Source organism: Rhinoderma darwinii, chromosome 4 (genome assembly GCF_050947455.1).
Source record: "Rhinoderma darwinii isolate aRhiDar2 chromosome 4, aRhiDar2.hap1, whole genome shotgun sequence".
NCBI lineage: Eukaryota > Metazoa > Chordata > Amphibia > Anura > Rhinodermatidae > Rhinoderma > Rhinoderma darwinii.
The window spans coordinates 258,168,666-258,195,409 of record NC_134690.1 but is presented as its reverse complement, the minus strand read 5'-3'; the positions used below and the strand labels follow the sequence as shown (position 1 = coordinate 258,195,409).

Here is a 26,744-nt window from a genome sequence, read left to right as displayed (position 1 = left end):
ACCCACACGAGCACTTCAGCTGCTTCTTTCTAGCGATTGGTGGGGTCTCAGGGCTCAGACCCCCACCAATCCAATTTTCTGACATGTCACTATGACATGTCAGGAGTTTGTCAAATGTTTAGCTACACTTTAATCAATTCTCTAATCTATCTACATGGACAATGATAAAATTCAAAATTTATGATGAAAGAATAAGTAGCCAGTTTACCTAACATAAGCAAAGTATATCACATGTTTCTCATAAAGTTTCCACATATTATTCAGAGTTCACTCTGACGGAATTCCAGCATGGTATGTGATCGCAGGTGTAACTATCAGCAAGCCAACCATAGCAACTGCTAAGAGGCCTGACTGTTAATGATGTAGTCTAATGAAGACAACTCCTGTCCTTATGCCCTATTAGAACATATGGATGTCACAGAAAGGTGTTCCCTGCTCGGGTTCCCAATCTATTAGACAGATCATGAAATAGAAGTTCTCACTCTGGCAGACCCAGCCTGTCCATGTATTATATTTGAATGGCCAGTATGTAATACTACATTTCTCCTGCAGGAGAAATGTATGACCAGTCTCAATTTCCAGAGTTTCAGTAGCCAGACCTACAGTGATCTGTCCATCGCCAGCGTGGCTATATTTAACCCCTTCGTGATCAGTGACGTACTATTCCGTCATGGTAACCACATTGTTCGAGCTCAATGACGGAATTGTAAGTCACGGGAGGAACGTCCATTTCGGCCGTCTTCCCGACACATACAGGAGCTGTGAGCAGCTGCTGTCTCATACAGCAGTTTCCGCAGCCCCTATAGCGGGGACAGATCGCTGTGTCCCCGCTGATTAACCCCTTAAAAGCCACATTCAATAGCGATCGCGGCTTCTTAGGGGTTAAACCACCATCGACGGCCCGCTACATGATAGCGGGTAGCGATGCATGCTATGGCAACCGGACGCCTAATAAAGGCATCCGGCTATGCAATCTACGGAAGCCTAGTGGGTCCTGACAAAGTCAGGACCCACTATGCTTGCTGTCAGCGAGTAGCTTACAGCTCTAATACACTGCACTATGCATATAGTGCAGTGTATTAGAATTGCGATCAGGGCCTCCTGTGCTCAAGTCCCCTAGTGGGACAAAGTAATAAAAGTTTAAAAAAAGTTAAAAAAAGTTGTGTAAAAATAAGAAAATAAAAGTTTTAAAAGTAACAAAAGTAAAAATCCCCCTTTTTCCCTTATCAGTCCTTTATTATTAATAAATATAAACAAATAAACAATACATAATTGGTATCGCCGCGTCCGTAACGGCCTGAACTACAAAATTATTTTGTTATTTATCCCGCACGGTGAACGCCATAAAATAAAATAATAATAAACTTTACCAGAATCACAATTGTTTGGTCAATGGACTAAAAAGAGATCAAAAAGTCGCATGTACCTAAAAATGGTCCTGATCACAACTACAGTTCGTTACGAAAAAAACAAGTCATCACACAGCTTTCTTGATGGAAAAATAAAAAAGTTCTGGCTCAAAGAGTAAGGCAACACAAAAAGTAAATGATTTTTTACAAAAATATTTTATTGTGCACACGCCATAAGACATAAAAAAACTATAAACATCTGATATCGCCGGAATCGTATCGACCCGCAAAATAAAGTGTGTCATTTATAGCGCACGGTGAGCGCTGTCAAATTTTTTAATAAAAAACAATCGTAGAATTGCTGTTTTTTACTTACCACGCCACTTAAAAATAGAATAAAAACTGATCAAAACTTCGCATGCACCCCATTAAAACTACAATGAATTCCTCAAGGGGTCTAGTTTCCAAAATAGGGTCACTTTTGGAGGTTTCCACTGTTTTGGCACCACAAGACATCTTCAAACTGGACATGGTGCCTAATAAAAAGGAGGCCTCAAAATCCTCTAGGTGCTCCTTTGCTTCTGAGGCCGGTGCTTCAGTCCATTACCGCACTAGGGCCACATGTGGGATATTTCTCAAAACGGAAGAATCTGGGTAATAAGTATTGAGTTGCGTTTCTCTGGTAAAACCTTCTGTTTTACAGAAAAAAATTGAATACAAAAGAATTTTCTGACAAAAAAAAGAAATATGTAAATTTCAAATCTACTTTGCTTTAAATTCCTGTGAAACACCTAAAGGGTTAATTAACGTTCTAAATGCTGTTGTGAATACTTTGAGGGGTCTAGTTTCTAAAATGGGGTGTTTGATAGGGGTTTATAATATATAGGCCCCTCAAAGCAACTTTACAACTGAACTGGAACCTAAAAAAAATAAAAATGAGGCAATACTTCGCTTCTTACATTATACTGATAATGACCCCAGTTTTAACCGATTGTATAAACGGAGACCCCTATTAGACCATTTCAGTGCCCGGTTTTCCCAAGCATACACCCCCGAGAAGTGTATATCTATTGATGAGCCCATGGTACATTTTAAAGGGAGGTGTAGCGTCCATGGCCGCGGGCCGTCGGGTGCGCGCACACGCTCGCGCCCGCTCTTAAAGGGCCAGCGCGCGCACATGGAATCAATTATCATTAACCCACGTGATTCCCTGTTCTATAAGAATGCCCCAGCCCTTCTGATCCTTGCCTGAGCGTTGTTAGTCTTTCCCTGTCTGTCTCGCAAATGGTCCCTTAGTGTCTCCCGTTCCTGCTGTTACCCGTGCCCTGTTACCGTTCCTGTATTCCGCATTGTTCCTGTGCCTACCCGTGTTCAAGTGTCATCTGCCACGTCAAGTGTCATCTGCCACGTCAAGTGCCATGTGCCACGTCAAGTGTCATCTGCCATGTCAAGTGCCATCTGCCACGTCAAGTGCCATCTGCCACGTCAAGTGCCATCTGCCACGTCAAGTACCATCGGCTCATCGGATACTGCCCGCCACGTCTGGCGCCACTTTCCGCACCTGTCTCCATCCATGCTGAGGCCACAGTCACCGCCCGGACTATTACAGGTACCTAAACATTACTGTCTGCTATCTACTTTCACATAGACTGTGACCTGGTCAGCTGCCTCCCCGCTACGGCGGAGCGGCCTAGTGGGTCCACAAACCAAGTGCCCGTGACAGTACGCTCAGGCCATGGAACCCGCTGGCAAGGCCCTCGCATGGGCAAACCCAATCTTGGAGCAACAAGGTGCTGTATCCGCGGACCTAGCCTTGTTCCTGCAGTCCTTTCGTGCCGTGTTCGAGGAGCCGGGTCGAACATCCTCTGCCGCAGCCACTCTGTTGACCCTCAAGCAAGAAGGAGTATGCGATCTCCTTCCGTACCCTAGCAGCCGAGCTGGCATGGAACAATGAGGCACTGGTGGCGACCTTCTGGCAGGGACTGTCCTCTCACATCAAGGACGAACCCGGGTTGATATGAGAATCCGGGAGCGCTCTCAAGAGGTTCGTCAGGAGAACCGGGTCCACAGACCAGCACCCCCTGCCCAGAGACCACAATTGCTCACTCCTAGTGCGCTACCTGAGGAACCCATGCAGGTAGACAGAGTCCGGTTATCTGAACAGGAGAAGCAGCGCAGACGCTCCTCTGGACTTTGCATGTATTGCGGCCTCAAGGGTCATTTTGTGCGTCAATGCCCACAGAAACCGGGAAACTCCAGTACCTAGGGTTGGTTGGAGAGGCAACTCTAGGTGGAACGTCTCCAAACGTTAAAACCTCTTCCAAATTATCGATACCTGTGGCCATCGTCACCGGACAGGCATCACATCCTTCCTCCGCCTATCTTGACTCTGGAGCGGCTGCTAATTTTATCCACCAAGATCTAGTGGATCGGTTTCAACTACCCACAGTCCGTCTGGAGAGACCCCTGGCAGTTGCCTCTGTGAATGGTCTACCGCTGCCTGATCCAATCATGCTCATCACTGAGCCGGTGACATTACGGATCGGAGCTCTTCACTCAGAACAGATCTCCCTCCTGGTACTACCCAAGGCTATCAATCCTATCCTGCTGGGTCTGCCATGGCTCCGTCTAAACGCCCCGACACTCGACTGGAGTTCTGGAGAAGTTCTTCAATGGGGTTCCAGGTGCCATAGCCATTGCCTGTCACAAGTCCGTCCTGTTGTGCCTCCTCTGCCTCAGTCACTCTCCGACCTACCTTCTCGGTATGCCAGTTTTGCGGATGTCTTCTGCAAACGAGAGGCTGAGACGTTGCCTCCTCATCGGAGTTATGACTGGTGCCCAATGCTTCTCTTCCCCGTGGACGAGTATATCCTCTCACCTTGCCAGAGACATTATCAATGTCAGCCTATATCAAGGAGAACTTAAAGAGGGGTTTTATTCGAAAATCTTCCTCCCGGGCCGGGGCAGGATTCTTCTTCGTTAAAAAGAAAGATGGATCTCTCCGACCCTGCATTGACTACCGTGGTCTCAATCAGATCACGGTCAAGAACAAATACCCGTTGCCACTCATTTCCGAGCTGTTTGATCGCATACGAGGAGCCAAAAATTTTTCCAAGCTAGACCTGCGAGGGGCCTATAATCTAATCCGGATTCGCCGGGGTGACGAATGGAAGACAGCATTTAACACTCGCGATGGGCACTACGAATACCGAGTGATGCCCTTCGGACTGTGTAACGCTCCCGCAGTATTTCAGGAGTTCGTTAATGACATCTTCCGAGATCTCCTCTATACGTGTGTTGTAGTTTATCTCGATGATATTCTAATCTTCTCCCCAGATCTGATGACCCATCGGAGGCACGTTCGTCAAGTTCTTTTGCGACTAAGAGAGAATCACTTGTATGCCAAGTTAGAGAAATGCACATTTGAAAAGAGGTCTCTGCCCTTCCTGGGCTATGTCATCTCGGATCAAGGCCTTAAGATGGACCCTGAGAAGCTAAAGTCTGTCCTGGAATGGCCACGTCCTCAAGGCCTAAGGGCCATACAGCGGTTCCTGGGTTTCGCCAATTTCTACCGGCAGTTTATTCCGAACTTTTCTTCTCTGACGGCCCCCATCTCTACCCTTACCAAGAAGGGTGTGAACGCCAAGGTGTGGACTCCGGAGGCAGAGTCCGCATTCATTAGCCTCAAGAAAGCCTTCACTTCAGCTTTGATCCTCCATCACCCTGACATATCTCGGCAGTTCTCACTGGAGGTGGACGCTTCCTCTGTTGGTGCAGGCGCACTTCTGTTCCAGAGGAGCTCCAAACAAAAGGCAGTAGTGTGTGGCTACTACTCAAGACTGTTTTCCTCTGCTGAGCGCAATTATTCCATTGGAGATCGGGAGCTACTGGCTATCAAATTGGCCTTGGAGGAGTGGAGACATCTTCTGGAGGGCGCTGCTCACCCCATCCTGATCTTCACCGACCACAAGAATCTCACTTACCTTCAGTCCGCTCAAAGACTGAACCCTCGTCAAGCCAGGTGGTCACTGTTCTTCACCCGTTTCCAATTTCTGCTCCACTACCATCCCGCGGACAAGAACGTGAGGGCCGATGCCCTGTCCAGATCATTCGAAACGGAAGACACGGTGGAGTCCCTTCAGACGATCATAGACCCATCCTGCGTTGTCACCGCCAATCCTCTGCAGCTTAGAGATATTCCTCCAGGGAGAACTTTTGTTCGGTTGGCTGACAGAAAAAGAATTCTCCGCTGGGGACACAGTTCTAAACTGGCTGGGCACGCTGGTGTCCGTAAAACCCAAGACCTGGTCGCTCGTCACTTCTGGTGGCCCACGCTACCTAAAGATGTTCTGGACTTTGTCTCTGCTTGCACGGTGTGTGCCTCTAACAAGGTGGCTCACAGCAAGCCTGCCGGCCTGCTTCAACCCCTGCCTGTACCCAGTGCCCCCTGGCAGCACATCGCTATGGACTTCGTCACGGACCCTCCTCTCTCAGGAGGATGCAACACCATCTGGGTGGTGGTGGACCGGTTCTCTAAGATGGCACATTTTATCCCGCTAACCGGCCTACCCTCTGCTCCTCGACTAGCAAGCTTCTTCATTCAGCACATCTTCCGCTTGCATGGCTTGCCTCTTCACATTGTGTCCGACCGGGGGGTTCAGTTTACCTCCAAGTTCTGGAGAGCCCTCTGTAAACTCCTGGATGTGAGTTTGGACTTTTCCTCTGCCTATCACCCACTGTCCAATGGGCAAGTTGAGAGGATCAACCAGATCATGGAAAATTACCTCCGCCACTTCATTTCTTCACAGCACGATAACTGGATACAGCTTCTTCCATGGGCGGAGTTTTCATATAACAACCACACAAGTGAGTCCACCACCTCCACTCCGTTTCACATCGTGTACAGTCAACATCCCAGAGTTCCTCTTCCAGTGTCGACTTCATCTCAGGTACCCGCTGCTGACTCTGCATATGAGGACATCCTGCAAATCTGGCAACAGACCCGGTCCTCTATTTTGCAGGCGGTCGAACACATGAAGCGTAAGGCAGATACAAAAAGAAGAGAGCCGCCTCAGTATCTTCCTGGGACTAAAGTCTGGCTGTCCTCTCGAAACATTCGCTTGAGGGTGCCTTCATACAAGTTTTCTCCCAGGTTCCTTGGTCCCTTCGAGATCCTGCAACAAATTAACCCTGTTTCCTATAAGCTGCGGCTGCCCCCTACCCTCAGAATCCCTAACTCCTTCCATGTGTCCCTCCTGAAACCAGTGGTCCTGAACCGCTACAGCAAGACCTCTAGTTCCACAGTTGCTTCCAGCGGCCCTTCTGATGTATTCGAGGTAAAGGAGACCGCAAGAGGGTAGGTGGAAGGACTTTCTATCTGGTGGACTGGAGAGGGTTTGGTCCTGAGGAGAGGTCCTAGGAGCCAGAAGAGAACCTCAGTGCTCCTGCTCTTATTAAAAAATTCCTCTCTCACTCTGGCCCCAAGAAGAGGGGGCGTAAGAGGGGGGATACTGTAGCGCCCATGGCCGCGGGCCGTCGGGTTCACTCACCTCCCGACGCCCGCAGCCATGGATCTGTGAGCGCTGGCCTCCGTCTCCCTCCTAGGAGATGCCAGCGCTCGCTTCCGCTCCATCCGGGTCCCGTAGGGTGCGTGCGCACGCTCGCGCCCGCTCTTAATGGGCCAGCGCGCGCACATGGAATCAATTATCATTAACCCACGTGATTCCCTGCTCTATAAGAATGCCCCAGCCCTTCTGATCCTTGCCTGAGCGTTGTTAGTCTTTCCCTGTCTGTCTCGCAAATGGTCCCTTAGTGTCTCCCGTTCCTGCTGTTACCCGTGCCCTGTTACCGTTCCTGTATTCCGCATTGTTCCTGTGCCTACCCGTGTTCAAGTGTCATCTGCCACGTCAAGTGCCATCTGCCACGTCAAGTGCCATCTGCCACGTCAAGTGTCATCTGCCACGTCAAGTGCCTTCTGCCACGTCAAGTGCAATCTGCCACGTCAAGTGCCATCTGCCACGTGAAGTGCCATCTGCCACGTGAAGTGCCATCTGCTCATCGGATACTGCCCGCCACGTCTGGCGCCACTTTCCGCACCTGCCTCCATCCGTGCTGAAGCCACAGTCACCGTCCGGACTATTTCAGGTACCTAAGCATTACTGTCTGCTATCTTGCTTTCACATAGACTGTGACCTGGTCAGCTGCCTCCCCGCTACGGCGGAGCGGCCTAGTGGGTCCACAAACCCAGTGCCCGTGACAGGAGGGCTCAATTCCGCCAGTACCTGCCGAGTAAGAGGGCAAGGTACGGCGTGAAGATGTAAAAGTGGGCGAGAGTGCATCAAGGTATACCTACAAATTTAGGGTATATGAAGGGAAGGACACCAGTATTCAGCCCCCTGAATGCCCCCCCTTACTGGAAGTTAATGCAAAAATTGTGTGGGATTTGGTGCACCCACTGCTGGACCAGGGTTACCACCTCTACCTGGATGATTTTTATACCAGCATCCCACTCTTCAAGTGCCTCGCTTCCAGAAGTTCTGCGGCATGCGGCACCGTTAGAAGAAATCTAAGAGGCCTCCCTAAGACTCTGCTTGGGCATACACTCAGAAAGGGTGAGAGCAGGGCACATTCTAGCAGCAACATATTGCGCATCAAGTACAAGGAGAAGAGAGATGTCCTTGTATTGACAACAATACATGGCCACACCAGTACCCATGTACCTGTACAAGATACCAGTACAGAGACCCCCAAACCAGACTACATCCTGGACTACAATAGGTACATGGGAGGGGTGGACCTGTCAGATCCTGAAGCCCTACAGCGCCATGCGGTGTGGTATAAAAAGCTGGCCGTGCACAATCATACAGATGGCATTTTACAATGCGTATGTGATACGTCGATGTGCAGGCCAGAGGGGAACTTTCCTGGAATTTCAAGAGGTGGTTATCAAGAACCTAATCTTTAGGGACCAAGAAGGGGGGGGCACCCAGTACTTCTGGAAACGAGGCCACACGCATCGTACCAGGGCAACACTTTCCAGGAGAAGTTCCCCAAACTGGCAAGAAGGGAAAAAGTCAAAAGAGGTGCAAAGTCTGCTATAAGAGGGGGATAAGGAAGGACACAATATATCAATGTGACACGTGTCCCGAAAAACCAGGGCTCTGTATGAAAGAGTGTTTTAAAATTTATCATACATCCCTTGATTTTCAATCTACCCCAGTTTTACTTACCCTGATGCACTCCGCACAGCTTATCCCCCTCATCTTTCCCTTCTGAGCCCTGCTGTGTGCCCAGGCAGCTGTTAATAGCCACATGTAGGGTATTGCCATACCCGGGAGAACCCACATTACAGTTTATGGTGTGTATGTCTCCGGTGGCGCATGCTGGGCACAATATATCGGATACTGAATTGGCATGTATGTATAGAAAATTGCAAATCTCACTCTGCACTATCTGCTGCGAATTATCTTTTACACAATACCTATGGGGTCAAAATGCTCACTACACCTCTAGATGAATGCCTTAAGGGGTGTCGTTTTTAAAACAGGGTCACTTCTCGGGGTTTTCAACTGTACTGGTACCTCAGGGGCTTCTGCATACATGACTTAGCACCAGAAAATCCCCAGTAGGCCAAATGGTGGTCCTTTCCTTCTGAGCCCTCCCATGGCCCAAACGGCAGTTTATCACCACAAATGGGGTACTGCCACACTCAGGATAAATTGGGCAACAAAATGGAATAATTTATTTCTTGTAAAAATAAGAAATTTTGAGCCATTCCTATATCTTATTGGAAAAAAAATCATTTTTTTTAAATTCACAACCCAATTCAAATAAATTCTGTGAAAAAACTGTGGGGTCTAAATGACCACAACACCCATAAATCAATTCCTTGTGGGGTGTAGTTTCCAAAATAGGGTCACTTCCGGTGGGTTTCCATTGCTTTGATACCTCTGGGGCTCAGCAAATGCGACATGGCACCCGAAAACCAATCCAGCAAAATCTGCACTCCAAAGAACACAAAGCGCTCCTTCCCTTCTGAGGCCTCCCATGGGCCCAAACGGCAGTTTATCGCCACAAATGGGGTACTGCTGCACTTAGGAGAAATTGGGCAAGCAAATTGGGTATTTTGTTCCCTGTGAAAATAAGAAATTTTGATCAAAAATGACATCTAATTGGAAAAAAATTAATTTTTTTAATTTCACAGCCCAATTCAAATAAGTGCTGTGAAAAAAACTGTGGGGTCAAAATGGTAACAACAACCATAAATGAATTCCTTGAGGGGTGTAGTTTCCAAAATGGGGTCCCTATTTGGGGAGTCCTACTGTTTTGGAACCACAACACCTCTTCAAACCTGGCATGCTGCCTAAAATATATTCAAATAAAAAAGAGGCCCCAAAATGCACCAGTTGCTTCTTTGCTTCTAGGGCTTGTGTTTTAGTCCATGAGCACACTAGAGCCACATGTGGGACATTTCTAAAAACTGCAGAATCTGGACAATACATATTTAGTAGTGATTCTCTGGTAAAACCTTCTGTGTTACAGAAAAAATTGAATAAAATTTAAATTCAGCAAGAAAAAGGAAATTTGCAAATTTCACCTCCACTTTGCATTAATTCCTGTGAAATGCCTAAAGGGTTAAAAAAAACCTTTATAAATGCTGTTTTGAATACTTTGAGGGGTTTAGTTTTTAAAATGGGGTGTTTATGGGGGTTTGTAATAAATAGGCCCCTCAAAGCCACTTCAGAACTGAACAGGTACCTTAAATAAAAGTATTTTGAAATTTTCTTAAGAATATGAGAAATTGCGGTTTATGTTCTAAGCCTTGTAACGTCCAAGAAAAATAAAGAATGTTAAAAAAAAACGATGCCAATCTAAAGTAGGACATATGGGAAATGTGAACTAGTAACTATTTTGGGTGGTATAACCATCTGCATTTAAATTCAGAAAAATTAAATTTTTTAAAGTTTTCTCTAAATTTTGCAATAAACACTGAATATATCGACCAAATTTTACCACTAACATAAAGCCAAATGTCTCACGAGAAAACAATCTCAGAATCGATTGGATAGGTTTAAGCATTCCGAAGTTATTACCACATAAAGTGAAATATGTCAGATTTCAAAAATGGGCTCTGAGCCTTAAGGCCAAAACAAGGCTGCATACTTAAAGGGGTTAAAAAAGAAGTTTGCGGCCATTTTTTTATTGCTCAAATGCATTTAACCCCTTCCCGCACCTTGGCGTAACTGTACGTCCAGGTGAGCAGTAACTTCGCGCACCCGGGCGTACAGTTACGTCCGTGCTTTAAAAGTTAACCGCCGCGCGGCGCTACACCGCAGCGGCGGTTAACTTCTCAGGCAGTCTGCCCTGATGTCCGGGCACACAACAAGGGACCAATTGAAGCTGTCCCTTGTTGTAGATCGCTCTGATTGGTAAGTCTGTTCAGACTTACCAATCGGAGCTCACTTCTGAGAAGGAAATACGTCACAGGCTCTGATTTCCTCTGTTGGAGTTAGGAAGTCGAGGAGATCAGAGCCTGTAGCGTCGTCGTCGTGTGAAGAGCAAAGAAAACACTATAATATCCCGATTAACCCCTTGATCACAGTGTGTAACTGTGATCCCCCCCCCTCCTCTCCCAGTCTATAAGGGAGCTTTTTTTTTGTGTGCTTTTTAAAAAAAAAAAATAATAAAACTCTAAAAAAAAGTCCATTTAGACAGCGTCCGTGTTAGTCAGCGTCAGCATCAGCGTTAGTCAGTGTTAGTTCATCGTTAGTCAGCGTTAGTCAGCGTTAGTCAGCGTTAGTCAGCGTTAGTCAGTGTTAGTGAGCGTCAGTGTTAGTGAGCGTCAGTGTTAGTGAGCGTCAGTGTTAGTGAGCGTCAGTGTTAGTGAGCGTCAGTGTTAGTGAGCGTCAGTGTTAGTGAGCGTCAGTCAGTGTTAGCGTCCGTGTCCATTTAGTCAGCGTTAGCGTCAATTTATTCAGTGTCAATCAGTGTCAGCGTCACTTAGTTTCAGACCATCTGTTAGCGTCAGATCGTTCCATTTGTCAATCAGTCAGCGTCCGTCATCGTCTTTTTGTCAGTGTAGTTTAGTCAGTGTTAGTTTTAGTGTCATAAAATAAAAAAAAGTAATAAAAAAAATTGTGTACGTTAGTTTTAGGTCAGTCCGTCTGTTAGTCAGTGTCAGACCGTCTGTTTATAAAATCAGTCAGCGTCAGTTAGTCATCGTCTTTTTGTCAGTGTAGTTTAGTCAGCGTCAGTTCGTCATCGTCTTTTTGTCAGTGTAGTTTAGTCAGCGTCAACTTAGTCTGCGTCAATTTGTTTAGTGTCAGTCAGCGTCAGACCGTCAGTTAGCGTCAATCAGTGTGTGATTGTCAGTTAGTTATTGTTTTTTTTGTCAGTATAGTTTAGTCAGTGTTAGTGTCATAAAATAAAAAATAAAAAAACATTAGTGTACGTTAGTGTTTTACGTAAAAAAAAAAAAAAAGACCAAAAAAAATATTTTTTGTATACATATACATTCAATAAAAATGGCCCGCAAAATCTTCACTGCAGAGGAGGCATATGAGATGCTCGCATCGGACACCGATACTGCGAGTGATGCTGGGTCCGCATTTGCTCTGTCCTCCTCAAGCGACACAGAGGAACCCCCTCGCAGTCGCAGGAGGGTTAGTGTTCAAGTAACACCTGCACCTGAACCCAATTGGTTGCCCCCAACCTCCTACACCCCCCAAGTACCGGACTTTACTGCTGCTGCAGGGGTCCAAGTCCAGACAGCAGGGCTGTCCGAGATTGAGTTTTTCCAGCTCTTTTTTTCGGACAGCCTTGTGGAAAATATTGTTGAGCAAACTAATCTATGTGCTCAACAATTTATTGCTGTCAACCCCGAAAGTTTTTATGCCAGGCCGTACAGGTGGCATCCCACTGACAAAGCAGAAATGCTGCAGTACTGGGGATTGGTACTAAATATGGGCCTAACGAAAAAGCCATCAGTGAGGTCTTATTGGTCCACCGATATTTTGTACCACTGCCCCTTGTACCGCACCACAATGCCCAGGGCTCGTTTTGAGTCAATACATAAATTTTTACATTTCAATGACAATTCCCAGTGCCCCCCCCAGGATGACCCCAATTTTGATAGACTCTACAAAATTAGACCCCTTATATCCCATTTGGCCCAAAAATTTTCAGCATCTTATACCCCTGGCAGAGAAATTGCCATTGACGAGTCCCTGGTGCATTTCAAAGGAAGGGTGAAGTTCAGGCAGTATTTGCCCAACAAACGTGCCAGGTATGGCATAAAAATTTACAAGTTGTGTGAGTCGGAGTCGGGCTACACTCACACGTTTAAAATTTACGAGGGGAGGGACAGTCAAATTGAGCCCCCAAACTGTCCACCCGTCCTGACCACAACTGGGAAGATTGTCTGGGACCTCCTGCACCCACTGTTTAATAAGGGGTACCACTTGTATATAGACAACTGGTATACAAGTGTACCCCTGTTCAAATGCCTGGCGGAGCAAAAAACAGTGGCGTGTGGGACGGTCCGCAAAAACCAGAGACAGCTCCCAAAAACCCTTCTCGGCCAACCCCTGCAGCGTGGGGAGAGCAGGGCACTCCTTAGCGAAGGGGTCCTCTTTTTGAAGTTCAGGGACAAGAAGGATGTCCTAATGCTGACATCAATCCATGATGCCACCTGCTCTCTTGTCCCTGTGCGTGGTGCAACACCCACCACCACGTCACGGCCTGTCTGCATCCAGGCCTATAATAAGTTCATGGGGGGAGTGGACCTTTCTGACCAGATGCTCAAGCCGTACAATGCCATGCGGAAATCAAAAATTTGGTATAAAAAACTTGCGGTGCACTTTATCCAAATGGCATTGTACAACTCCTTTGTCATCTACAGGAGCACTGGTCAGGAGGGGACATACCTGGAGTACCAGGAGAAGGTGATTAAATCCCTTCTCTTTGGGAATGTGGCAGAGGTAGGGGAAAGTTCTGCCTCAGCAAGCACGGATGTCCCCAGAATAGTTCCAGGCCAGCACTTTCCTGGTGAAGTGCCGCCCACAGAAAAAAAAAGGCGCCCCCAGAAAAAGTGTCGAGTCTGTGCCAGAAGAGGCAAAAGAAAAGACACGATATATCAGTGTAACACCTGTCCCACCCACCCTGGACTGTGTATCAAGGAGTGCTTCCAAATATATCACACCTCTCTGGAGTTCTAAATTTTATTTTCACCCGTCCCTTTCATTTTTAATTATAGTCCCTTCCATTTACAATTACCGTCCCTTTGATTTACCATAACCATTTCACCATTTAAAAATTGAAGATCCCCCATAACAAAACTAAAAATTCCCATTATACCCCTAGATGAATACCTAGGATTTGTAATACTGTGTAGTATCTGCACAATTTTTTAGGCCTTTGCAAACATGACATGTGCCCAAAAATCATCCAAGTAAAATAAGGCCTCAAAATCCTTGTGGTGTTCCAATACTTTCTGGCCCTGCCATACGTCCAGCAACAGCAGATTAGAGCCAATTTGAGGGTATTTCTAAACTCAGAAGAAATGGGCCAATAAGTGTTGAGGTGCTTTTTTTCACTTGCATAATCAGTGTCTGAAAAATCTGTCCTATAAATGAAGCATTTGTGAAAAAATTTGAAAATGTCCTTTTTCACTCCACATTTCCAAAAGATTCTGCAAAGAAACTGTGCCGTCAAAAAAGTGATGACACCCCTAGATAAATTCCTTGAGTGGTGTAGTATTCAAAATGGGGTCATTTCTGGGTGTTTTCCATTGTTATGGGGGCTCAGAGTCTCCTCAAAGATCAAATGGGGCTGTTGAACCAATCATGCAAAACTTGGGCCCTGAAAATCTAAGGCTGCTCCTTCACTTCCAGGCACTGCCATGTGTCCACACAACATATTTGGATCGATTTGGGGGTATCTTTGAACTCGGTACAAATGGGCCAATAAGTATTGAGGTGCTTTTTTTCACTTGCATGCTCGGAACAATCTGTCTTATAAATGAAACTTTGGTGAAAAAATTGAAAATAGCTTTTTTCACGCCAGATTTCGACAAGATTCTGCAAAAAAAATGTGTGGTCAAAAATGTGATCGCACACTGAGAAAAATTCTTAGAGGGGTGTAGTTATCAAAATGGGGCCATTTCTGAGGGTTTCTCATCATTATGGGGGCTCAGAGTCTCATGCAAAACTTGAGTCCTGAAAACCTAAGGCTTCTCCTTCACTTCCATGCACTGCCATGTGTCCACACAACAAATTTGGACCACTTTGGGGGTATCTCTGAACTCGGTACAAATGGGCCAATAATGCTTTTCTTCACTTGCATGCTCTGTGTCTGAAAAATCTGTCCTATGAATGAAGCACTTGTGAAAAAATTTTACATGTTCTTTTTCACGCCAGATATCCACAAGATTCTGTAAAAAAAATATGGGGTTAAAAAAATTGATCACACCCCTAGAAAAAAATTCCTTGAGTGGTCCAGTTTCCAAAATGGGGTCACTTTTGGGGGTTTTCTCACTGTTTTGGTCCCTCCAGGGCATTGCAAACGTGACATGGCAATGAAAACTATTCCAGCAAAATCCGTTCTCCAAAATCTAAATGACGCTCCTTCTCTTCTGAGCCCTGCTATGGTTCCAAACAGCAGTGTATTACCACATATGTGGTATTGCCGTAATCGGGAGAAATTGCTTTACAAATGTAGTGGTGCTTTTTCTCCTTTATTGCTTGTAAAAATGTAAAATTTCTATGTTTTTTCAGAAAAAAAGTAGATTTTCATCTTCACACACAAATTCAAATAGATTTTGCAAAACAACTGTGGGGTCAAAATGCTAAACATACCCCTAGAAAGATTCCTTGAGGGGTCCAGTTTCCAAAATGGGGTCACTTTTGGGGGTTTTCCACTGTTTTGGTCCTTCCAGGGCATTGCAAACGCGACATGGCACTGAAAACTATTCCAGCAAAATCTGTTCTCCAAAATCCAAATGACGCTCCTTCTCTTCTGAGCCCTGCTGTGGGTCCAAACAGCAGTGTATTACCACATATGTGGTATTGCCGTAATCAGGAGAAATTGCTTTACAAATGTAGTGGTGCTTTTTCTCCTTTATTGCTTGTAAAAATGAAAAATTTCTATGTTTTTTCAGAAAAAAAGTAGATTTTCATCTTCACACACAAATTCAAATAGATTTTGCAAAACAACTGTGGGGTCAAAATGCTAAACATACCCCTAGAAAGATTCCTTGAGGGGTCCAGTTTCCAAAATGGGGTCACTTTTGGGGGTTTTCCACTGTTTTGGTCCTTCCAGGGCATTGCAAACGCGACATGGCACTGAAAACTATTCCAGCAAAATCTGTTCTCCAAAATCCAAATGACACTCCTTCTCTTCTGAGCCCTGCTGTGGGTCCAAACAGCAGTATATTACCACATATGTGGTATTGCCGTAATCGGGAGAAATTGCTTTACAAATGTAGTGGTGCTTTTTCTCCTTTATTGCTTGTAAAAATGAAAAATTTCTATGTTTTTTCAGAAAAAAAGTAGATTTTCATCTTCACACACAAATTCAAATAGATTTTGCAAAACAACTGTGGGGTCAAAATGCTAAACATACCCCTAGAAAGATTCCTTGAGGGGTCCAGTTTCCAAAATGGGGTCACTTTTGGGGGTTTTCCACTGTTTTGGTCCTTCCAGGGCATTGCAAACGCGACATGGCACTGAAAACTATTCCAGCAAAATCTGTTCTCCAAAATCCAAATGACGCTCCTTCTCTTCTGAGCCCTGCTGTGGGTCCAAACAGCAGTGTATTACCACATATGTGGTATTGCCGTAATCGGGAGAAATTGCTTTACAAATGTAGTGGTGCTTTTTCTCCTTTATTGCTTGTAAAAATGTAAAATTTCTATGTTTTTTCAGAAAAAAAGTAGATTTTCATCTTCACACACAAATTCAAATAGATTTTGCAAAACAACTGTGGGGTCAAAATGCTAAACATACCCCTAGAAAGATTCCTTGAGGGGTCCAGTTTCCAAAATGGGGTCACTTTTGGGGGTTTTCCACTGTTTTGGTCCTTCCAGGGCATTGCAAACGCGACATGGCACTGAAAACTATTCCAGCAAAATCTGTTCTCCAAAATCCAAATGACGCTCCTTCTCTTCTGAGCCCTGCTGTGGGTCCAAACAGCAGTGTATTACCACATATGTGGTATTGCCGTAATCGGGAGAAATTGCTTTACAAATGTAGTGGTGCTTTTTCTCCTTTATTGCTTGTAAAAATGTAAAATTTCTATGTTTTTTCAGAAAAAAAGTAGATTTTCATCTTCACACACAAATTCAAATAGATTTTGCAAAACAACTGTGGGGTCAAAATGCTAAACATACCCCTAGAAAGATTCCTTGAGGGGTCCAGTTTCCAAAATGGGGTCACTTTTGGGGGTTTTCCACTGTTTTGGTCCTTCCAGGGCATTGCAAACGCGACATGGCACTGAAAACTATTCCAGCAAAATCTGTTCTCCAAAATCCAAATGACGCTCCTTCTCTTCTGAGCCCTGCTGTGGGTCCAAACAGCAGTGTATTACCATATATGTGGTATTGCCGTAATCGGGAGAAATTGCTTTACAAATGTAGTGGTGCTTTTTTTCCTTTATTCCTTGTAAAAATGAAAAATTTCTATGTTTTTTCAGAAAAAAAGTAGATTTTCATCTTCACACACAAATTCAAATAGATTTCGCAAAACAACTGTGGGGTCAAAATGCTAACTATACCCCTAGAAAGATTCCTTGAGGCGTGTAGATTCTAAAATGGGGTCACTTTTTCTCTGTTTTTACTGTATCGGCAGCACAAGAACTCTTCAAACCTGACATGGTGCCTAAAATATATTCTAAAAAAAGGAGGCCCCAAAATCCCCTAGGTGTTCCTTTGCTTCTGAGGCATGTGCTTCAGTCCGTTAGCACACTACGGCCACATGTGGGATATTTCTAAAAAGTGCAGAATCTGGGCAATAAATATTCAGTTGCATTTCTTGAAAAAAACTTTCTGTGTTACTGAAAAAAATGGATTACATATGAATTTTGGCAAAAAAAATGAAATTTGTAAATTTCACCTGTAGTTTGCTTTAATTCCTCTGAAATGCCTAAAGGGTTAAAACACTTTCTGAATGCTGTTTTGAATACTCTGAGGGGTGCAGTTTTCAAAATGGCTTGATTTATTGGGACTTTCTAATATATAAGGCCCACAAACTAACTTCAGAACTGACCTGGTCCCTGAAAAAATGGCCTTTTGAAATTTTCTTGAAAATATGAGAAATTGCTGCTAAAGTTCTAAGCCTTGTAACGTCCTAGAAAAATAAAAGAATGTTCAAAAAATGATGCAAGTATAAAGTACAAATATGGGAAATATAAACTAGTAAGTATTTTGTGTGGTAATACTATCTGTCTTCCAAGCAGATAGATTTAAATTTCGAAAAATGGTAATTTTTGCAAATTTTCTCTAAATTTTGATGTTTTTCACAAATAAATATTGAATTTATCGACCAAATTTTTTCACTAACATAAAGTACAACATGTCACGAGAAAACAATCTCAGAATCGCTTGGATAGATAAAAGCATTCCGGAGTTATTACCACATAAAGTGACACATCTCAGATTTGAAAAATCGGCTTCGTCCTGAAGGCCAAAACAGGCTCAGTCCTGAAGGGGTTAAAATGAAGTACTGTTTTGGTTTCCTATAAACAGTGGAAGAGAAGGCAGATGGAAGGTAGTAACACATAATTGCAGAATCAGACTACACATTGGGTATGTTTGTAGTCCACAACCGTGGAGACACATAGGTCTGCACAGGAGTGGTATAAGCACTAATTTTTTAATCAAGACTATTAGCAAAGTCGCTTAATTTTTATTTATTTTTTTAGATTTACTGGAACAAATAAAGAATTGGTTGCAAAAATGGTCATATGCTTTAAGGAGCTGTGCATAAAGAAATGGGGTGAAAGCAAGAACAATGTGAAGTAGTAATTTTAAGTCATGTTTTATATGTCCTATGTCCAGCTTACCATTCAAGCTTCTCTGCCAAATGAAAGCATTGCTGCTCCAAGTAACTATTTAGGTATGCACACTTATTTCCAATAATTTACAGAAATCTGAATTCCTTCCGTCTAAATGGAAGCACTGATTAATTGAGAAATCACTGTAGTCTATCAGTTACTACTTCCAGATCAAAGGGTTAAATGCTGTAGTATGCCGGCTGCTGCTCTACATAGACCCGCTGGGTGCAGCAGTTATGTTTGAAAGGTAAGCAAGGCATCAAAAGTGTATACTAACTATACCAGCAGGAGCCAAGTCACCTATATCATGGAGACAGGGCCAGCCCTAGTGGTGTGCAACCTGTGCACCCTTCCCCAGTACAGGGGCTGCTAATAGAAAGGCTGCCCGGCACCACCACACATCACACCCTTAACCCATTAGTGACCGCCCCATAGTGTTTTTACGGCGGCCACTAATTGGCTTTATTCCTATGCAGTAGCCTTTTTACGGCGTGGCATCGGAAAAATTAAACAGAGAAGGGAGCCGTTAAATCTCCCTGCTCTCCGCTACCAGAGGTAGCTGAGGGTTGGAGGCATCCCCACTCTAACGGGTGAGATCGATATCAGTATCGATCTCACCCGTTCAACCCCTCAGATACGGCGCTCAATAACGAGTGCCGCATCTGAGTGTTCTCTCATCCCACCGGCACCCGGCGATAAGATCGGATAAAGATATAAAGATAAAGATATCGGATAAGATAAATGGTGCTATTAAAAATTACAACTTGTCCCGCAAAACAACAAGACCATATACAGCTATGTCAATGCAAAAATAAAAAAATTATAGCTCTTTGAATAAGACGATGAAAAAACTTAAATAATAGCTTGGTCATTAACCCCTTCCCGACCACCCCACGTAGATTAAGGGGCTGCAGAGCTGGTCCTTGTGCCTGCAGCCCGTTAATCTACGTGTGCTCCTAACAGAGCACACAGCCGCTCCCCGCAGCCCGGCATCTCCCATTACAGGCTGCTACTAGCAGCCTTAGTACTGGGGGAAAATGTGAAAAAAGGGGGTTTGGTTGGATCCAGCACTGGAAATAGTTAAAAGGAAGCTTTTTCCAAGTTTTAATGATTATTCATTAAAAGAAAGTTTTCTGAGGCATATAATAGTTGTATTCCTGCAAGGATAGAATGAATGAAAAAAGTAGTAGGGAGCCTACGCGTTTCGGACGGTGTCTCCGTCCTTATTCATGGCTTAAGATGAAGTGACTGACTTTGCATGCTTGGTTTAAATTGTATTTACTTGTTGGCAATTTTTCTTACGTGCTCACCGCACAAATGGTATTATTTAGACATTCAACAATAATATCAAGGCTTTCATATGCATTTAACCAATCATATGCATTGAATAGAAGAATGACAACTTGTATTTGAAAGAATAACGAATACAACGAATATAATCACTATATCCAAATAATGAATGCAAGACTATATTCTGGCCCAAAGTTTGATTACAATTTTTTGCACCATTGTTGCATTGACACCATTGTTGCATTGTTTTTATCAAGAGGCAAGTTAAACTATCGACACAAAAACAACCACACTGTTCACACCAGAAGATTTAAACCACATAACCTAAACGAAACCATTCACACTCAACAACATGGACCAAAATCCCTCAACTTCAAGAATGGAAATGGCAGCAAAAGTGTTTGACAATACTTACACGTCCAGAGAGTACAACCATACAATGAAAGATACATTTCAAGAATATGAAAAACTTATGACCAAAGAAGCTAAAATATGGTGGGACATGACAACTTTAAACAACTACATATCGAAAAATATGATTCCAAGAGGACTGAGAATAAAAAAAATACCAACATTTAATTATTCAACAGAATTCAACTCCAACTGGAACCAAATATTGTCAGAATGTTCAACAAAATTGATGCAGCTAATCACAAAAGAAGAAAAACAGAAATGAGCAGAAATAGAACTAAATATAGCGGAAATTAAATGTAAATTAGACGCACTACCCAGCTCACCCGATTTTACCTCATTTGATGTACGCATTTCTTCTTTCATCGACAAACTCAACATTTCAATAGCTGAGACTAAGAAAGAGAAATTCCAAAGAGACACACGGGATTATAATGAAAATACAGTCTACAATTGGAATCGTAACGACCATACTAGAAGTAACATCAGACCTATACTTAAACATCAAAATCGTTACAAAAGAAGAAAAGACTCACATAACAAAGTAAGCTTCAGTTCAACTGAAATAGATTCAACGGATGGCTATTCGGAGGAAGAAAACCCCATTCATCACTATTACAACAACCATAGATATGACAAAACATCTAAATCGTCAAAAAACGAGGAAGGAGGGGCGGCAGGAAACACCGAAAATACAGACCAAGATCTCAGCCTGTCACGGAAATTTCCACATCAAACCTAAACGTAGTAAATCTATCGTCCATCCCTCTCACAGAGGCACAAATTGAAGTTCTTACATTAGGTCTGAATTTTGCCCCCAGCAATAATTTCGACCCTTTCCATACTATACTTGACATCAACAAATTCGTGAGAGATCTCACCATTAAAAGACACTTCTTTTCATCAGAAACATCTATAAATGAAGTAACAATAAGTGAAAATAATACAAACATTGAAAAAGTTAAATCAAAAACATGCAATGAATTGGAAGAACGAGACAATAGAAAAGATTTCTCTTTCCAGGAGTTACAAACCATGATGTGTTTGGAAAGCTTAAATACTGAAACAGCAGAAAAGTCCACCAACATGGCAACGAATTTTACCACAAAAAATCCGAAATTCTACCCAACAACATCTCGGACGGAATCCATGGACCATTTTCAACTTATAATAGAAAAAGAACTACAAAAGTATCCAAGAAACCAAATTCGAATCAAACCTTCCCATACGCCTCAAAAAGGCAATCAAAACCTTGAAAGATAACAAAGATATCATCATAAAAAATTCAGATAAAGGAGGAGGAATAGTAATAATGGACAAAAACAATTACAAAAAAGCAATATTAGACCTATTAGCGGATAAAAAAACATACAAATTATTAGAAAAAAATCCAACTGAAAAAATACAACTCAAAATGAAAAATCTGCTTAAAGAAGGTGTAACCAATGGATTTCTTACCCAAAAACAAATGGAGTATATTTATCTAGAATTTCCAACCACTCCCATAATACATGCGCTACCGAAAATCCATAAAAATATTCTCCCTCCACCCATGAGACCCATCGTCTCTGGAATAGGTTCAATCCTTGAAAGGCTATCAGAGTGGTTAGATTCCTTATTGCAACCACTTGCACAACAAACACCAGGATTCTTAAAAGATACCAGAGACGTACTTTTAGCCTTCCAACACAAAAAATGGAATAAAAACCTAACATGGTTAACATGTGACGTAGTTTCACTGTACACTGCAATTCCCCATCAAGTCGCACATGATGCACTAAAATATCATCTCATAACTCACAGTACCCACACCAAGGAATTCCAAAATTACATTCTAGAAATACTTATGTTTCTCATGTCGCACAATTACTTCCAATTTGATGAGAAATTCTACCTTCAATTAGCAGGTGTCTCAATGGGGGCAAAATTCTCCCCATCTATCGCAAATCTAGTAATGTCCTGGTGGGAGGAATTCCATATATTTTCAAACAATCCTTATGAAAAACAGATAGAATGGTACGGAAGATATATCGACGACCTTCTACTAATATGGAAAGATGATTCAAAATCAATTCCCTCATTCATTTCATTTATAAATAACAACAATTATAATCTTAGTTTCACTCATCACCATGATCAACATAAAATTACTTTTCTAGATCTGGATTTAACAGGAGAAACAGATAGCACCATACAAATACAAACCCACCGCAAAATAACTAGTGGTAACACAATATTACATGCTGAAAGCAACCACTTAAAACAAACCATAAAATCCATTCCAGTGGGGGAAATGTTTAGGGCAAAGAGAAATTGCACCTCTCACACCCAATATGTAAAAGAGAAAAACCAAATCGTAAACAGACTACAAAAAAGAGGATACCCAAAATGGTCCCTCAAAAGAGCTGATATCATCACGTCCAAAACAGACAGAACACACCTATTAAATCAGAACAAAAATACCAAAGTGGAACAAAATAAACCAACTCTAGTGCTACAACAAAGCAACCAGTTTTCACAAATTAAACAAATCGTCAATAAATACATACCAATATTAATGGAGGACGATAATTTAAGATCAATTTTAAAAGACGGTTGCAGAATAGTAGCTCGCAAAGCTCCATCAATAGGAAGTGTTCTTTCACCATCAGTATTTCACTCCACAGAACCTACTTCCACATGGTTGGAAAATAAAGGATCATATAAATGTGGACAACATCCATGCAAAATATGTTCACATACCCATGTATCAAAAACCTTCTCAAATTCTAACAACTCTGAAACGTTTCCTATACAAAGTTATATCAATTGCAACTCAGAACTAGTAATCTACATAATTGAATGTACAGAATGTAATCTAAAGTATATAGGCTGTACAAGCCGCAAATTAAAAATCCGTATACTTGAACATCTAAGTTATATAAGAAACTCTAACATCCAAAACATCTCAAATGCGGCAAGACACTTTATCTATTTCCATAAAAGAACAATAAATTCATTTCGATGTTATGCAATTGAAAAAATTCGTAAATCTAAAAGAAGAGGAAATATGAAAGAAAAAATGCTCCAAAGGGAAGCATACTGGATATTTAGTCTCAAAACTAGAGTCCCTGAAGGTCTCAATTTAAAAAGAGAGATTATGCACTATTATTAATACATAATTATAATAGTCAGTAAACATAAAATCTGCATAATACTATATACATTATTACGGTAAATCGACCTACATCAGTAGTAGACATCAAACAGTCTTACTCAAACCATCTAATTGTGCAACAGTTTACAACCTCTATTTGTCAATTTAATACGTTCTTAACCAGCATATTCTACCAACCACAGATATGCCTTTTAGCAGACCAAGTCATTCAATGTCTATCAACATCAATACACTCACAATTCAACTTCTTTTTTTGTACATTCAGTCACAATACACACACGATTGACACAATGCGTTTTATACATAAAACAAAATAATTCAATAAAAACACCCTAGATCTCCCAATCTGCTTATATTCGAATGAAAATACACAATAGAAACAGACACTACTCAAATATCAACTTCATTTATCGGAACCGATAAATCAACAAAATATACTCACCAACATGAAGTCAGCCAGATAACGAACCCAGGTTTTCGGTAAATGAAGGCGGATCCAAGGCTGCGCTCCAGCACCATGCATCCCTGGAACGCAATCAAACACACACCTGAGATCAGGAATATTTAAACCAAGCATGCAAAGTCAGTCACTTCATCTTAAGCCATGAATAAGGACGGAGACACCGTCCGAAACGCGTAGGCTCCCTACTACTTTTTTCATTCATTCTATCCTTGCAGGAATACAACTATTATATGCCTCAGAAAACTTTCTTTTAATGAATAATCATTAAAACTTGGAAAAAGCTTCCTTTTAACTATTTCCAGCGCTGGATCCAACCAAACCCCCTTTTTTCACAATAGCAAGTCTCTCCGTGTGCCACCACGAGGATCCGAGCGCCAAGACTACCATTCATAAACTCATACATCTATTACAAGGTGAGCTGGAGAAATCCTTTCTATTTTTGCTTGTACTGGGGGAAAACATCGGGTCGGATCACAGCGGTGATCCGAACCGATTAACCCCTTAATTGCAGTCAATAGTGACCGCCGCATTTAAGTTGTTATAGCAACGTCGGCACCCCGCTACGCGATTGCGGGGGCCGATTGTTGCGGGGGGGGGCAATTGCTATGGCAACCGGAAGCCTAAGAAAGGCTTCGGGTCTGCCATCTATTGAAGGCGATTACGTCCTGCCAGAGGCAGGACCTAACATGCCTCCTGTCAGTGTGAAACTGACAGGTATAATACCCTGCAATGCATAAGTATTGCAGGGTATTATAACAACGATCCAACAATTGGATCTTCAAGTCCCTAGAAGGACTTAAAAAAAAAAAAAAAAGTTACAAAAAATGTACAGAAGTAAAATGTCAAAATAATAAAAAAATTTCCCTTATAAAGTCCTTTACTATCAGAAAAAAATGTAAAAAATAATTAAACTATGCATAATTGGTATCGCTGCGTCCGTAACGGCCTGAACTATAAACATATAATGTAATTTATCCCGCACGGTGACCGTCATAAAAAAAGAATTAAAAAACTATATCGGAATCGCTATTTTTAGTCACTTCAGCTCCCAAATAATTTTCATAAATAAGGATCAAAAAGTCGCATGTACCCAACAATTGTACCAATAGAAACTACAGTTTGTTCCGCAAACAACAAGCCCTCACACAGCTTTCCTGAGAGTGAAATCAAAAAGTTGTGGCTGTTAGAATATGGCGACACAAAAACAAAATAATTTTTTTAAAACCGTGATTTTATCGTGCAAACATCATAAAACATAAAAAACCTATATACATATGGTATCGCCATAATCGCATCAACCCACAGAATAAACTAAATATGTCATTTATAGCGCACGGTGAACGCCGTAAAAAAAAAAAGAATAAAAAACAATAGAAGTTTTGATGGCCTAATTCCACTAAATTCAGCAAAAAACCTATGGGATCAAAATGCTCACTATAACCCTAGACAAGGCACCCAAAAACCAATTGAGTACACTTGAGCTCCAAAAGCCAAATAGCGCTCCTTCGCTTCTGAGCCCTGCTGTGCGTCCAAACATCCGTTTATTACCACATATGGGGTACTGCCGTAATCAGGAGAAATTGCTTTACAAATCTTGGGGTGCTTTTTCTTCTTTATTGCTTGTAAAAATGTATAATTTCTAAGTTTTATTGAAAAGAATTTAGATTTTCATTTTTACGGACTAATTCCAAAAAATTCAGCAAAAAACCTGTGGGGTTAAAATGCTCACTACACCCCTTGATGAATTCCTTGAGGGGTGTAGTTTGCCAAGTGGTGTCTTTTTGGAGGTGTTTCCACTGTTTTGGCACTACAAAACCTCTTCAAACCTGACATGGTGCCTAAAATATATTCTAATAAAAAGGAGGCCCAAAAATCCACTAGGTGCTCGTTTGCTTCTGAGGCCGGTGCTTCAGTCCATTAGCGCACTAGAGCCACATGTAGGATATTTCTAAAAACTGCACAATTCGGGTAATATATATTGAGTTGCGTTTCTTTGGTAAAACATTTTGTGTTACAGAAAAAAATGGATTAAAATGGATTTTCCGACAAAAAAAAGAAATATGTAAATTTCCCCTCTACTTTGCTTTAATTCCTGTGAAATACCTAAAGGGTTAAGAAACTTTCTAAATGCTGTATTGAATACTTTGAGGGGTGTAGTTTTTAAAATTTGGTGACTTATGGGGGTTTCTATATATAAGGCCCTCAAAGCCTCTTCAGAACTGAACTGGTACCTATAAAAATAGGTTTTGGAAATTTTCTTGAAAATGTGAGAAATTGCTGCTAAAGTTCTAAGCCTTGTAACGTCGTAGAAAAATAAAATAATGTTCAAAAAACAATGCAGATATAAAGTAGACATATGACCAAATTTTTCCACTAGCATAAAGTACAATAAGTCACGAGAAAACAATCCCAGAATCGCTTAGATAGGCAAAAGCATTCCAGAGTTATTACCACATAAAGTGACACATGTCAGATTTGAAAAAATGGGGCTGGTCCTGAAGGCCAAAATGAGCTCGGTCCTGAGAGGGTTAAGGTCTAAAATAGGCTGGTCATAAGGGGTTAAAGGGGTTTTCCAGTGAAATAAAATTGATGTAGGCCATCTATATCAGAACGGTTGCTTTACAATTTCATTTCTTACACAGCTCCATTTTGTACAATGCCGACAAATTTGTAGTGGCGAAGCACAGTATTACAGCTTCCTCCCATTCAAGTGAATGGGAAAAGGCTGTAATACTATGCCCTGGCGCTACGAATGTGACAGCGTTGTACAGTATGGAGCTGTGTAAGAAATTAAGGGGAAGCAGCGTTGGCCGGAGCGCCGATGTCCATTCAAACAACTGATTAGTGTGGGTGCCAAGAGCTGGACCCTGAGGATAGACGATCAATTTTATTTCACTGGACAACCCCTTTAATCCTGAGATCATCTCTTCTTCCTTCATAAAGGCGACTGTATTTTCCATTCCTTGGCTCCATTTTGTCTTTTTACACTTGCTGTATGGGACTTACCGGTTTCTCTCTCATCTCCTGT

General features: G+C 42.4%; 1 long non-coding RNA gene across 1 annotated transcript in view; it reads right to left on the bottom strand.

The window, feature by feature from the left end:
• The window catches only part of LOC142761088 (uncharacterized), a 36,087-nt gene that overhangs the window by 3,582 nt on the left and 5,761 nt on the right, over window positions 1-26,744 (bottom strand). Inside the window, exon 2 of the long non-coding RNA XR_012883502.1 lies at window positions 23,696-23,778. This is a non-coding gene — a long non-coding RNA (uncharacterized LOC142761088). The remainder of the gene's footprint in view (window positions 1-23,695; window positions 23,779-26,744) is intronic.